The sequence below is a fragment of the Capra hircus genome, chromosome 11 (genome assembly GCF_001704415.2).
Source record: "Capra hircus breed San Clemente chromosome 11, ASM170441v1, whole genome shotgun sequence".
Classification (NCBI taxonomy): Eukaryota; Metazoa; Chordata; class Mammalia; order Artiodactyla; family Bovidae; genus Capra; species Capra hircus.
Window position 1 is genome coordinate 23,846,134 of NC_030818.1, and position 8,605 is coordinate 23,854,738.

The 8,605-nt window shown below is 39.3% G+C and overlaps 1 long non-coding RNA gene across 1 annotated transcript; it reads right to left on the reverse strand.

The window, feature by feature from the left end:
• LOC108637105 lies at positions 3,469-6,514 on the reverse strand. Its single transcript, XR_001918748.1, has 3 exons — positions 6,340-6,514; positions 5,800-6,032; positions 3,469-3,586 (listed from the first exon to the last, which is right to left on the reverse strand). It is a non-coding gene; the product is annotated as an uncharacterized LOC108637105 (long non-coding RNA).

Here is an 8,605-nt window from a genome sequence, read left to right on the forward strand (position 1 = left end):
CAGAAAAGCCAGGATAAGGACCATATTTGCACTTTCAAAGGATAATTCTTCTGAAAAGATTCTGAAACACTGTATCAGATCTATAGGTTCCAGCAATGACTCCGATAAGAAAAATCTTTCCTGTTCCTACTCAATTAGCATAAAGTTTAATCTTAGCACTAACAGGTCTCCAGGCCAGGCTCAATTTAGGATTGGTTCCCACTCGACCAGAGGTACGTCATGGAAGCAGAGCTCAGTCGAAAAGTGGTTAAGTATTAAAGATGTGAGTGCCATAAACTATTTCTACTGTCTTTACTGTACCCTTGTCCTTATGAGTCTCACAGTAAGGTCTTCATGAGATAGAAATCAAATTCACGGTTGGTCAAGGGTCAAGATCCCCTGGCTTCTGGCTTTTTGTCAGGAACTTGAAACTAACCCCAAGATTAGTTCTGCTCCTGGGTATGTAGTCCTCTTTCTATGCCTTTCTTGGCTTTTGAATCACCAATATTAACTTAGTGTATACCACTGTGCTGGTCTTTTTGGCCCACAGCCACCCACAACTGTTGGTATAGGAAAAATATTAACAAACAAATATTCATTAAGCACTGTCGTCTAGTATAAATTTAATGTTTAAAAGGAAAATATTCTCTTCCACACACTTTCTTTTCAATACCTCTTATATTATACTGTAGTCATAAACTCTACTTATGTGGTTCCAAGACTTTATGTTTCAGGAGAAATGCAGTAACCTTAAACATGACCCAACACACACACACACACACACACACACACACACACACACACACAGCTCAACATCACCATGACCACCACCATCACTGGGCTGAGCGTACAGCTTGCAAAACAAAATACCAAGTTCCCTTACTCACAAGACAGCTAGAAACAGATTGGAAAGAAACATTCATCAGAATAAACTGCAATGAAGAAAACACCATGAAATGTTTGAACAGGATTTTAACACCATACAATGAACCTTTAGACTTAATTTTGTTTGAGATACTTTTGTCTTTAAAAATTGATGATGTTTTTAAGAGGCAGGTGAGGGGCAGGGCGGGTGGGGTAGGCTGCAAGTATTACACTGTCCCACATACACTCCCCATCAAATAGAACCAAACTTCTTGCTAGCGCTCGTCTGTCTTTCCCATCATTTCACCACACCACATAGTCAGATTCTCAAGAGACTTCTCAGGAAGCCTGTACAATTCTTAGAAAATCACAGCATACACTTGATGTAAAGGGAACCACGCCTACCCAAAAACAGGGTTTTTTAAAATTTATTTTAATTGGAGGATAATTATTGTACAACACTATGGTACTTTTTGCCATACATTGACATGTATCAGCCACGGGTGCACGTGTCCCCCCATCATGAAACCCCCTCCCACTCCACCCCATCCCTCTGGGTTGTCTCAGAGCATGGGCTCTGAGTGTCCTGTTTCATGCATCGAACTTATACTGGTCATCTGTTTTACATACGGTAATATACATGTTTCAGTGCTATTCTTTCATATCATCCCACCAAAAGCATGAGTTTGTAATGAAGGCAGACCTAGGGTTAGCTTCTGGCTCCAGCTATGAAAATTTAGGCTTCTTACCTCTTTAGATCTCACTTACTTTATCACCAAGATGGGGAAAGTATTATACTGACTATAAGTAATAAATATGGAAGAACAACAGTTTTTTGATAACACTCTGCATACAAATTCATAGTTCTTAAGCTGAAACAGCTTCTGTAAATTTTAATTATATAATGCTTAATATCATTGAAATGTGTTATATAATCTGTGCTTTGGTTAAGTAGGTCTCTGAAGATGACTAAATGAAACATCATCTCTGTCCCTCTTCTGGTTAATTTTCAATTATTTTCCCTTTTGATTTTGCGTAGTAACTCATAGTTATTTATTCTTTAAAAATCACCTGAGGAAACCAGAGGATTTGTTTGTACTTAGTTTCTAACATAATTAAGATTCAGATAATCTGCTAAGCTGGCAACCCCAAGAGAACATAAAGAAAGGTGATGAATAAGGCATCTTGTCCCTGTTTGATCACGTTTTCAGCAAAACAGCAAAATTCAGCACTGCTTAGCAGCTTACAATGTTTACCAGTTTATATTTGTAACAGAAACAGGAAACTATTTCCAAAACCTCTATTTTTCCCTTTGTTGAAACCAAGTCTGTAATTCTAACCAGTTACATGTAAATAACATTTAGGGAAGCAACAGTTAAGAAGATATTGAATAAGTGATTAGATCATTGTTGCAGTGAGGGGGGTATAAGAAAAATTCAAACATTGTACTGGTCCTCTCCTTGAATTTTCCCTTCTGTTGATAGACCTCTTTTGGGTCAGTTATAAAAATACTAGACAGATACAAGCCTGGTTAAAACAAAAGCCTTCAAGGGATGGGCATTATCGGCTTTTACCACCTGAATAATAGTCGCAATAGATTTGCTGAGTTAGAAAGAGTGACCTTTACCCACTCCATACGGAAATTTCTTCTGTAACAAACCCCAACCACTCCAATGAGGGAAGCATATTAACCTCCTTCTAAGCAACCCATCCCATTCTGATATAGTTCTTAAGCTCAGGTCAAGCTCAGGGAAACTGGTCCCTGAAAATGTTACTATAACTAGAAAGCTACTTCACTTCACAGACAGGGTCTGGATAAAGGAGGATATACAGGGAAAAAGCCGAATTCTGGATCTCCACTGATTCCCAGTTAGCTGCCTGTTGGCAAGGCCTTAGGCAATTCTACCACAAGGAGATAGTGGTTCCTCTGACGATGCTCATTCTCAGAAGATAGGACGCGAGGGTCAAGAAAAGTGAGAACTTTCATTAGCTCTAAAGGGTGGTTTAGCACAGTGTTTGAGTCAGAACTTCAAAGGGAAAGAGAGCTCCCTGCCCCCTCTCTGTTATCCTGCCTAGTTTAGTCAGTACCCAATCACCCAGTTGGCACCTGAAGCTCGTGGAGCCCAAGGCTAGACCAATAGCACGTGACACTGGAAACAAGGTGGCCCCCTCGGCACCACCATATTACCCTTCGTGAAGGAAAGACCCACTCAGGTGACTTCTGTTTGACCAACAGAGAACAAACTGGGGAAACGTGCAGTGGAACCAGCTTCATTGCCTGCTGGCTTAATAATTAAGATAACTGGGTATTAACTAGGGTTATTTTGATGATCCTTTTGCAGCATACACAAATTTCAAATCATTAGGTTGTACACCTGGAATTAATATACTGTTTTATGTCAACTATACCCTAACTTGCTCACATGAATTCTGTAATTAAAATTTACCTCTGATGTCTGAACCAGCAAGAAAACTATGTTTTATCAACCAAGTACAGCACCCATGTCTTATTCATCTTTGTACCCTCAATGTCCAGAGACGCTTCTAGCACATAGCACATACTTGGCAAACACTGGCTGACCTAAGTGAAAGATTAAAATGTATTCAAGGACTAACCTTCAAATGCATTCCTTCATGTCAGACATTATCAGAAGCACAGGTTCTCTGCACGTTTTTTCCACATTTGCAATAACGTTTCTGTACCCAGTGATTTGCAGAAAGCAAGCCTGAAGAGATTCCCAACCTAAGGTGTTCAAAAATAGAAGGAAAATGAGGAAAAATGAGACTTATTCTTTGGCATTCATTCACATGATGTATGTGCAATAGAACTCTTTGAATTTATATAATATTTAGGAAGTTGCTCAAACAGGATCTAGTTAATAAAAGCACAATTTCACACTGAAGCTCCGCATGGATAGTTGTGGACCTGGGCTAAAATTTATCTCTCATTCTGACCTCTCCTTAAACCAAGCAAGTTGCAACAGTATGGCTTAAAAATCCAAGGAGTGCTTTACCCTGGTGACTTGAAAGGTATGTAGAAATTATAGGTAACAATAGGTTTTCAGGGATCATTTAGCCTCTTTAAGTGGGTATATCAGAAAGACGTCAGAAGGGAGTGTGTATGTAAGAAAGAGAAAGAAAAAAAAAAAAAAGAGGAAAAAGGAGTAAGAGAAAGAAATAGTCCTTAGAAGTTTAGGCTTATGAAGAAGTTCAAAAAGGAAAAGAGAAGATTAGCAACTTTGTTATTGTCTAGTGTACATTCAATATACATATATTAATAGCTACATCATTGGTTGGGTGAGGGTAAGGGGTTGTTGGTGAAAATGAAGAGAGGAATTCCTAATGCCAACCTTATTGTTGTTAACTTGATGAACATTGTCTGAAGGAGCTCTATATAATTCTTTAAGTAGATTTTGTGGTTTCTCCTTGTTGGTATCATATGGTTGGCTTCCTATGAGTCAGTTTCACACAAGTGGATTCCAGCTTGTTTGAGGAAAAACTCTACCTCGCAGATCATCCTGATCTAAACATGATCCATTTGCAATAACTGCCACAGGGTAGTTGCTCAACAGAAACACTTAAGTAACAAATGTTGCTGAAATCACATTTGTCTCCTCATGGCATAATCGGGAGTTATTCTCATTACTTCTCAGTTGTCCTCCTATAATTTTCTACCTTGTACATGTCCATCATAATAACCTGCATTCACTTTAGTGGCTTCTGCACATCTGAAGGCTCCTGTCCTTCGGATCTTATCATCTTGAATCATCATAGAGAATATATACCTTAGAAACAGGGACTATATCTCCTTTTTCTTTTCATGACCCAGTAGTTTGGATAAGGCCCTTCTCTTCAAAGATGATGAAGTTTGCAGAGTAGGAAACTGGCAAAAGCCCATTTCCTCATTCCAACCATGCAGAGGCTGAGGCTTTCATGCTCTTACATAATTCCAGCTGCCGTGACTGTTCTAATAGTAAGTGCTGAATTCCACCTGAGTTAATCAGAAACTTTCTCCTTAGAGTTTAAATTCTAAAAGTAGAGACATTTTTAACGCAGAATATGTAAAATGTGGACACACATGTTCCACATGACCAAGTTTCCAATCACAAGGATGACCTGGACTGAAAGAATAAGGCAAGACACAAAGAGGCAGATAATGGAAATGCTAAGAAAGATATCCTCAAGACATTAAAATCCTTGGCTGCCATCACGTCTATGGTTCAGGCAAACCCCTGACATTCCTGTGGCTGGTTTATTTCATTCATTCAGTAAATATTCAGTGAGCACTGACTATATGCCAAGCACTTTGCTAGGCACTGAAGATGCAACTGTGAGCAAAACAGAGATGGTCTCTGCCCTGGCAGAGCTGCTGAGCCATTAAATCTATATCACCCCCCTACCCCCACACCATCATCACACTTTTAGTTTGAATAACATCCAAAAGAGTGCTAATTTCAGCTGTTAATTAAACTTCTGTGGATTTGTCTGTGACATTAAACAATTTTATGCAAAATTCATTTTTCTAACTAGGTAACCAACAAATTTTGTCTTTTGATTTATGCCTGAGTTGCCTAAAATTTCCCTAAAAACTAGAAAATCCTCTTCTGACTTACTCAGCATCTAAGAAATCTCAAACTTCTGATTCTTAAAAAATAAAATTCTTATTTAAGTATAACAAGAAGCAACAGTTTCGCTTCAAGCAATATTATTTCATTTCCTTACACCAACTATTCAGGAAACTGATATAGAATTTTACCTCTTGTTCTCAACCTGGGTTCTTTCAAAATAAAACACAGAACTCTATGCCTGTAGTTAGTATTAGGTCATATCTCCCAGGCCTTCCTAATTCTAACATTTGAAAATAGTGATAATGACATCTATTTTTGACCTTAGTAAAGAAAACTAGTGCATCTTCTTCAATGTGATCTCTGAAATCTCAGATATGACGTTACTTACCAGCATGGGGTCCAGCAAGAGGAATGCAGATGTTTAGTCACAAAATCGTGTCTGAGTCTTTTGTGACCCCATGGACCGTAGCTTCCAGACTCCTCTGCCCGTGGGGTTTCTCCAGGAAAGAATGCAGGCATGGGTTGCCATCTCCTTCTCCAGGGGACTTCCTGACCCAAGGATTGAACCTGCGTCCTCTGCACTGGCAGGCAGATCCCTTACCCCTGAGCCACGAGGGAGGCCTGAGGAATGCAGGGAACGTGAAAAAAACATCCCTTCATCGGGACAGTGTGCTGGGATCCCCTACCGCCTGCCTCTGCCTTTCAGGCTGATGCTCCATGACCCACGGCTGGGAAGAGTTCCCAGGGGAGACTCCCACACTGAGATCACCCTGAGCCCACTCTGGGACACTCAGTCACTCACAGCCACCGAGCAGGTACCTTCCAGGACTTCAATTTCATGACTGGGGGTTGACAACCCGCTTCCCTTCCCCAGCTGAGCTCTGCCTCCCCACCACCAAACACGCAAAATTAAAATAGGACTTCTTACCAGCTGAGATCTATCACACATGGATCCTAAGCAATGAAGGATAACTATACACTTTCCCATATTCTTTCTATTCATTGCATTTCTCTCCTGTGTAATTTCTCTTGGGTGGAATATGGTTAGAATTTCTTCTGGTGGCTTTTCCACATAGATTATATTCATAGAGTTTCTCTCCAGGTTGAGTTGGTGCCTGCTGATTAAGGAGTGTTAATTAAAGACTTAGCACTACCATGGAATATCACTGTAACCTTGATGATTTAATTTCCCCAAACCTCAGTTCCCTCACCTATAAAAAGGGAGTCATCTTGGTACCTATTATAGGGTCTTCAGTGATGACTAATGCAATAATATACATATTTAACACACCGACTAACATTTGGCCATAGATATTAACTATCATCATCATCAAAATCATCATTATTAACTTCATCATCATCCTGATAGCTTCTGGTGAATGGTGTCGGATTCTTGATATCTGAAGAAGATTTAGCTTCAGGACCAGGGACCAGACGTGAGCACTCAAGAGCTTTTGTGTAGCAGAGTTTTATTAAAGTATAAAAAGGAACAGAGAAGGCTTCTGACATAGACATCAGAAGGGGGATGAAGAGTGCCCCCCACCACTAGTTTTAACAAGCGGTTTTATGTCTATTTGAAAGTAATTCGGAGAAGGCAGGGGCACCCCACTCCAGTGTTCTTGCCTAGAGAATCCCAGGGATGGGGGAGCCTGGTGGGCTGCCATCTATGGGGTCTCACAGAGTCGGACACGACTGAAGCGACTTAGCAGCAGCAGAAAGTAATTAATCAGATAAGAGAGACACCTCAAGGTTGACGGAGTTTCACCAGGTCCCTCTCCCACAATATGCATTTTTGAGATAGGATGGCACAAAGTGTATTATTTCCCAGCCATAAAACAATTAATATGAATACTGGTTTGTTGAACTATTATCAGCCAAAAGTTAGTCTTAGTTGAAACCATTTTGAAGAAAGGTAAATTCCAAAGCATATTCCAAAGAAAGGCAAATTCCAATACATAGTTTCATTAACAGAGCTTAAGAAAAATATTTCCATAAGAAAAACGCATTTGTTAGCTCAAGGCTTGAGAAACATTCAGTTCAGGTGGAACCAGGTGTCGTCATAGCAACACAGAATTTTAGGAGACACTTGCAGCCTATTTCCTCCATTTGGAGACCCCTGGCTTTCCTACCTGTCACCCTCTCAATCCTCACCTAAGACAGTCTCTCATTTTACAAACTAATAAATTAAGTTTTAGAGCAGCTTTTCTTAGCATTGCTACTAATAAACTGCAATCACTTAGAACATGAGTATTTTTAATAGTATTAGATTGATGTCTGATCATTTTTATGCACATTTGTATACATTTTTATAGGACTCAATTTAATACTACTGTTAAGATGATTTACTTTAAAATATAAATTAGGATACATTGAGGATTAAGTCTGTAGTAATATGAATCTTTCATTCCTGTATTTCTTACGCTTGTGGTTCTCTACCCAGTGGCCCCGGCAACGGTATTTGTAAAGCTCCCTAGGTGATTAAAAGGTCGAGACTTCTTACACTTCCTTATATTTAAGAGAATCACTGCTTTCTGCCTTCTCACCTGGGAGAGAAATGAAGGCCATCAATAGGCCTCAAGGAAACTTTATTGGTTTAACCCAGTGATCCTCAACCCAGTGATCCTCAACCCTGGGACTGATTAGAATTACCTGGGGAGGACTTAAAGTCCAGATCCCAACCAAGACCATGTAAATCATGTAATCATATTGATTATAAGTTATTAAGTTTGTCAACTACCTCACTTCTAAAACAAACAAAATGCATTATTCTCAACAGCCATGATATGAAGCAACTTTTTTTTTCTTTCTTGCTACAAAGAGTAAGGTGAGGTACTACTGTGCTGACTTTACCAGTAAGTTTAAATCAGGATTTGTGTATATCCAAAAAGAATTCTTAGCATATCTTTTGAATCTGCTGTGGACAAGTGGATTGAGCATATTCAAAATAGATGCAAGGGAGCCCTTATGCAACTGCTTAGGAAAAATCTTTTTTTTCTTCTATGTACAAATAGGGGTTCATTATTATCTCTTAAGTATCAGATGACAATGACCCTGTTTAAAAAAAAAAAGCAGAGGAAATATAATCCAATTATATTGATATGTCTGTTCACATGGCTTAAAACTTTCAAAAAACTAAGATCATGGCATCCGGTCCCATCATTTCATGGCAAATAGATGGGGAAACAATGGAAATA